This window comes from Scylla paramamosain, chromosome 12 (assembly GCF_035594125.1).
Source record: "Scylla paramamosain isolate STU-SP2022 chromosome 12, ASM3559412v1, whole genome shotgun sequence".
NCBI lineage: Eukaryota > Metazoa > Arthropoda > Malacostraca > Decapoda > Portunidae > Scylla > Scylla paramamosain.
In genome coordinates, this window is record NC_087162.1 from 1,855,067 (window position 1) to 1,862,500 (window position 7,434).

The following is a 7,434-nucleotide window of genomic DNA, read 5'->3' on the forward strand; positions in this document are numbered from 1 at the left end:
GGGGGGAAGAGAGAGAAAGGGAGGGGATACACTTCTAATGATATCCTCATGACCTAGACTTTTTATCTTAATATCAAGTGAGAGAATAGTAACACTCTTGGTAAAGGTCAGTTCATGTTCCTAGCGTCCCACTAACACTCATTAAGTATTTTCGTCGTTAATTCCTCACTGATAATGACAAACGCCTAGCCTCTTTAGAGCTGAGCGAGCTAATGAAGTGACCCTTGTCAATTATCAAAGTAAAGATAGCCACATTTGTATTATATTTTTGTTATCAATTTAAGTATGTGTAACCACCATTCAAATAAAATTCACAGGTATCATGTCTTCTTAATTTATAAATGCAGCTTGTACCAGGTGAGCATATATAAGAGATACCAGTAGATCATGTTTTAACTGCTATGGAGTGGGGTGATTTTACAATTTAGCCCTTATATATGCATGACAAGACTTGCTGAGTTGTGATAATTCTATTCTTATCCACAAGGTTAGTGTCTGCTCCCCACATCTCATGAACGCATTATAGAAATTCAGGCTGAGAGAACATGTGTGTGTGTGTGTGTGTGTGTGTGTGTGTAGCCATGAATGGGACTGTAAAATGGAATCCAGCTTGTATGTACGTGGGGCAATATGAGTTTTTTTTTTTTTTTTTTTTGCCTATAAAGTGTTGTACCTAACTCTTTTCCTTCTTTTTGCAGGTATGTGTCCGGTATCTCGAGCAGGCCGATGTAAGTCACTGTACCTGTAGTCTGGTGAGTCGCCTGCTGAGTTGGAATTTGTCGCTTCGAGCTTCTCTTTCTTTGCCTCCCTTTTTTTTTTTTTTTGGCACCGAACATGTATGACCTTTTGGTTTGGTTTTGTCTCCGCCGCAAACGTACTCAATAGTATTCTAAAGTCGTTGATCCCGTTAACATACGATTCAGTCTCGTGTGTTCATTCAGTCCTGGCGAGGAAATTTGGTGTTGGTGGATCTGATACGCGAATTCTTGACATTCTTACACAGGACCAATTTGACATTTGTGTTTGTGTTAACCAAGGTGAGAACGCGATGTATAGTCATGCTCAGAAGGCAAGTAACCTTTTTTTTTCTTATTGTATTTTGGTGTTTTTCTTATAATCTTCACTCTTCTGGCACTAGAATTTTCTTCGTTTCAGTTTTGTTGTGTTTTTTTCAGTAGCTCAGATGAGTAACTATCGAGACAAAACGTTAAACACACTGCAAAAGAGTGTAGACTATTCGACCTCTGATCACAAGTGTAACTGTGTATAATGTACGTTGCTTACGTTGTCCCCAATCAGCCGTGAGCCAAAACAAGGCAAGTCACCCCAACACACACCACACGCACGCCACTCCTCACACCATCATCACTCGCAACAGTCACATCACCTGCTCATCACAGCACCACTTGCCATACTCACGCGATGCATTTTTTCCCTCACATAGAAGACCTCATGTGTAGAATTGAATTGAGATACACGTCCACACCTGCGTCCGTCGATACACCCTCTCGGCAACACACACGGGGCCTCTCCATCATACACCCACCTACTCACCTTCACATTTAAACTTCCCCACATTCCTCGTGCAGTCTCCATCACACTCACGTCTTTACTCATTATTTCACAACTCCTTGTTCCATAGATAAAAGATGCATTGACGGTTTTATAGATACAAATTTGCATCAACGACTTACTTCTAATGAACATCAAAGCCAAGGAAGGTTAGCACTGCATTAAATCGTTACTGCCAAAGTGTCTCCTTATTTTTTTTTTTTTATATCTCTCCCTCGACCACATTTGTTTTTTATATCCTGTGAAACATAGTGATCATTCTGGTAATTTATTGCAAGTGGTACAGATATAACTGACTTTTAAAGAAATTACAGTGGATGTAGGAGTGAGGGAGGGGGCGGGGCGAGGGAGGGATGGGGGGAGGCGGTGAGGTAGCGTGTGAGGAAGTTTGGGAGAAAATGGTGGGTGTAGTTTTAGTTATTTAGTTCAGGACTTGTTGGAGTACAAAGGTGATTTTTTACGTTCTATTCGTCTCTGCACTTGTAATCAAGACTTGAGAGACTGACATAATCTGACGAAATATTTGTGGTGACCGGAACAAAGTAAAGAAATAAAGGCAGAGAAGGAAACACAAGAGTTATCATGGCAGTGTTGCCAGACGGAACAAATTTGTAGCGGAGAAGAGACAGAAGGACCTTGTTGGTGACGCTAAACGCTGACACTGAGCCAGGAGGCGGCAAGAGGAGGCTGATGCGGGGGCGGTAAAACAAAGGCCGAAAGGCCGAGGTGACTGCCGACCACGACGCCTACAGTGCTATGTTTCGGAGTGCAATCTCCTGACGGCTGCTGTCCTGTGCTAAAGACACACGCAGATACGCGGTTGTAGAAGCAACAGAAGCAGTAGCGGCGGTGGCAGCAGCAGCAACAGCGGCAGCTCAACAGCGGTGGTGGTAGTGGTGGTGGCAGTGGCGACAACGCGCGTGGTGGCCTGGCCTCACTCACTCTGGGATCCGCGCTCGCAGACTCACTCACACGCTGGCTGCCGTGCGTGATACTACCCTCCCGCGGCCTGCCTCCGTCCGGCGCCACCACCCTCCCGCGGGCACACCTACCACCCGCCCGCCAGTCCCACCAGTTCCTAGCTCGTGCCTTGTTGCTCCACCGCCTGGAGGAGGATACCACCCACCCGTCCACCTTATCCGTCTGGAATTAAAGCTTGTCGTTCATGTGACAAATAGTAATAATATGGATTCCGCCCAAATTTATAATGAATGGAAACTGACATTGGAAAACAATTCTAAATAATTAATATTTTTTTTTCTCATTTCATATTGATTGCAAACTGTAATTGTATCAGTTGAGTAAGTTCCCGAAAGTGTTGACCAATTCATCCATGGACTCGACGCGAGGTTGTGGTTGTCAGTTGATCTACGAGCGGCAGTGCAGGACAGGAGTCGGTGCCGTCAACAGTGCTACGCGACCCCACCTGGATCCAGAGCTATTTCCTGGGCCCGTGCCTCTCACCCTCTGTCAGGCGCGCTCAGCTGACCGTGCCAGTAACAAACAGGTGGTTGCGCAGAAGACAAGCGGGACAGTGCGCGGGAGGCCAGCTGGACTCATCTGTTTTGTTTGTGCTGAACAACAACGGTGATAATTTGTTCGTGTAAAACAGTCCGGTGATTCTTTCCTTTCAATATAATTGGTAGCAAAGTAAAAGCCAAGATAATTTAACACCTCCAGAGGTGAACACTGCATGAAGGGAAAGTTATGAGTGCTATGAAAATGCATTACTCTACAGCCACGCCCCCTTCTTTCCCCGTTCCACGTAACTTATTCTTTTCCAACCTGGACGAAGTAAGACGCCCTTCGACGCCCCACAACGGCCACTACGCCCACGCATCGCCCCGTCCAGCTGAGGTAATTGGCTTCACAGTTTTATATCATTAACATATGACTTGTCTACCCACCTATGCACTGTGTACTGGTCAATACTTGTGTGAGGAGCTTTTATTTATTGAGTAAAATCACCAGTTTATTATCGAACATTTACATGAGCTCTGAAACTTACTGACTTGAAGGATTTAAGAGTGGACCAATAAAACCAGAAACGATCTTGTCTATGGAGAGCTATAAATCCTTCCTCGTGTGGCTATTAGGGCACACCGTCCTAGGTAGACGAGGTAGCCAATTAAGGGTAGTAAGTCAAGGTGATCCTAGGGTAGGAGGAGGTGGAGGAGGAGGAGCAGGAGGAGGAGGAGGAGGAGGAGGAGGAGCGGCAGAAGCAAGTAGGAGGGGGTGGAGGAGGCTGAGGAGGAGGAGGGCAGAGGGAGGGTTAAGACTGGGCGAGACAGGGAGTGTGAGGGCAGTAGCAAGGGTGCTGTTGCATCAGTGTGGGACCGCGGAGACTTGTCCGTCTGAGAACCACGTGGGTGGGTGTGAGAAGGTGTTAATGACTGTGGCACCGATCACCTCAGCGTGTAGCGTAGGTGACCTTTCCTTGGCCGAGCTGAAAGGCGCAGAGGAGTGTAGAGAAGGTAGGTGAGCCAGACAAGGGTGCTGGATGCTTCCCTCTAAATGGTCTGTGACCAGATGACCATCGAGTGCCCATGATGGGAGGCGATATCTGAAACGAGTGAATGGAGAGTGGAGGAAAGGTGGACTCTCGGGTTTAGTGGCACTAAATTTTTCTTTCCAAGGACCGGAATAGTTTGAAATCAGGGAACGCGGAGGCTGCGTCGGATTTCAGGTCGAGTAGTGTACCCCGCAGTCAAGTTTTTGTTTTCATCCTTCCCTTCATCTTGCGTGGAGACGTGGTACAATAGAAACGCTTCAAAGGTACAAGAAAGTCCAGCCAGACAAGATAGAAAGAAAAAACCAACCAACCATACAGTCGCCATATTTCAGTGTTTTTACCATAGATTTTTATGCTCATGAAATACTGGGACGAGTCGAAGATCTGGATCAGTTCATTTTTATTAATCTGTTTCTTCCATATGAGAAATGAATGAATTATAAAGTGTATGTATGCCATAGCTAGGGTTTTCATGCATGCATCATAGAAGTTCATGAATATATATCTGTCTGAGGAGGGAATCACTCATCTTTCCCTACCACTTTAGCCTCCATTATGTAAATAGTAACAGATCGGGGCTACAGTCAAGGCTGTTTGGAACTTTTATAAAGCACATTGAGATTTGAGATATCATGAGGAAGAGAAGTTTGGGGCCGGGAAGGGAGACCGCGAGGCCGAGAGGGTAGCTGGGTCCGCAGAACCATATGGGAGGGTCTTGTTGTATCTTGCAATAAAAGACAATTATCCTCGGTAGATATGACTCCCAATGGCTCCTAACTAGACACCTGACACCCCGATACAGTTTCCCAAACTATCATTAGCGTGTTGTGCGGAAGGCCAACGCTGAACAATAAATGCGCATTATAATGGTGGGCGGAGTGGGAGCAGGGGATGAGGCCCACCGCTGCTGAAGTGCTCTGTGGGCTGCATAATGAGGGGGTCGCCCACATCACGGAATTGCCGCTCATATGTTTCTCCCAGCAGCCTCCCAGACCGGCGAGCTGCGAAACAGACCTTGGAGCGCCAGTCAGCCCTCAGTGTGTACAGTGTCTAGACAATGACGCTCTCCATCTTCTAACCACCATGAGTATGACATTCCGGAGTAACGTGTTTTCCAAGAAATGAAAATATTCGTAGAGATCACAATCATTTGTCAGTAAAGTTATTTTTTGTTGTTTTCGTATTAAATGTGGCGCTGAAATATTCTCCGCCATAAATAAAACGCTATCCTAAATTTTCGTCATTCACTTTGGCTGAATATTTCCCAACCCGCTGTACTAGTCTATGGACACGCTTCTACCCAGCACTTTGTATTCTTTACGCTCGCACAATTGCAGTTTCAAAGTCGAGAATAGATGGAATCGCTTTGTAACTGCGAGTCGTTACAGTTTTCTTAGATGTTTGCACAAGAGGCAAGAGTGTACATAAGGGAGATAATGGCAAGAAAGAAGGACTAAGTGACGCGAGTTAAGTCCCTAATTCTGGGCTCAATCACTTAATAACACCGCAGGACGTGGTGTTGGAGTGGCAGTGGTAATGAGCGAGTCAGAAGTAGGCGGTGCAGGCTGGCGGAAGGTCGAGAACCGCCTGCGGGTTGGTTGTGTCCCTCGCTGCAGCCTCAGTACCTGCCGGACCTCCTCGCAGAATTATTGGCCCGGGATAAGGACAGGCTCGCGTGTGGGGGTGCCTGGGGCGGGGGAGGGAGAGGCCAGACTGTGGAGGCGCTGGTGCTGCCGGTGCTTCTGACGGGCCGCCATGCAAGGATGTGTAAGGGAGTTCCCAAGGGTAGTCTGCGTAGGTCAGAAGAACCAAATTTCTCACACAAACCAACAGTCGCTTTGTTTGCATAAGCGTTGAAAGGACAAAACTGTGTTCATAACTCATTTGTAAGACAGTTGGTAACTACTTAGTGCAAGGCTTTGAATGCGGGGAGAAAAAATGCTTTGTACGTTAAGATATTCACATCGCATTGCCATATTTGTTTGGCTGTCAGAGTAACGTAGTGGTGGGAGCAGCCATAGACGCATGGACAGTAATGTTGCATTTAAATAACAATTATAAACATTTGCCCTTCCTAGTAATGCATTCACCCCCACCCCTGGCCCCTGCCCGTCCTCCGGCACCCATTGCATGTGCAGGCGGAATGGCGTGAGTGTAAGACCCGTACCAACATTTTCATTTTGGACGGTCGGTGTTGCGCATATTAACTTTTATCGTAACATTACCGGGTGTCGTGATGGGGCGTCGTTATTTATTCATCCTTATGCGGCGGGCACCAGGAGGGCGGGGCGGACGCCTCACCCACCCTGCGCCTCCCAAGCATGCACAACACTCACGCAAGCCTCCTGTTACTCACGCCGCCGCGCTCACGGACGCCCCTGTTCTCGGATGAGGCATGGCACCCCCTCCACACCACACCACTCTTTCTCCACCTCGTCACACACAGCCAACCGCATCCTCTCTGTTCCCCTACACACTTTTAAGTTCCTCTGGACTGTATCTCATGTTTATTAATGTTGATCGACACTTTTACTTCGTTGAGTCCTCGGTGAATTCTGCGAAACCTTTGACGCTTGCCAGATTAATAACGCGAAGCTCGTACTTCTGCTTTGCCAGTGTCTAATCGGCGTCCTCTGTAACCTTCCCTCACATCACCCTGGCTAACAAGAATACAACTCCGTCACGCCATTCTAACGCCATTTTTGCTCCCTCCATGCACGTCTCCTCGTGGCATCTCTCTCACTTAAGTAAATACAATAAGAATAATGTACATTGTAGTTATTCACCAAATGCATTATTCTGCATCTGATCTGTATTGTATGCTTATTCGTGCAGTGGCTTACCTAGCATAGTAAGTCATTGGGGTGTTGAAATATACACTGGGGGAGTACAGTATCTTGTTGGCTGCGACTGTTGCTGTTGTTTTTGTGACGCTGGTGGAAATAATGGAGGTAGCAAAGAGAAGAGCAAACAAAATTATGATCATGACGAAAGTGATAATAAAAGTAATAATAATGGTGTGAATAATAATAATAATGATAATAATAATAGTAATAATGATAATAATAATAATAATAATAATAATAATAATAATAATAATAATAATAATAATAATAATAATAACAGCAACAACAACAAAAATAATAATGATGATGATAATGATAATAATGGTAATAATAATAATTATTATTATTATTATTATTATTATTGTTATTATTATTATTATTATTATTATTATTATTATTATCATCAATATTATTATTATTATTATTATTATTATTATTATTATTATTATTATTATTATTATTATTATTATTATCGCAACCATTATCATCACTATTATTATTATT

General features: G+C 45.0%; 1 protein-coding gene across 2 annotated transcripts in view; it reads left to right on the forward strand.

Moving 5' to 3' along the window:
* Positions 1-3,892: 3,892 nt before the first annotated feature.
* The window catches only part of LOC135105504 (zinc finger protein rotund-like), a 143,544-nt gene continuing 140,002 nt past the window's right edge, over positions 3,893-7,434 (forward strand). The window contains exon 1 of one of the 2 annotated variants that reach the window (XM_064013646.1): positions 3,893-4,046. The gene's annotated coding sequence lies outside the window, so the exon portion shown is untranslated. The remainder of the gene's footprint in view (positions 4,047-7,434) is intronic. The other variant, XM_064013642.1, reaches the window with a different exon arrangement.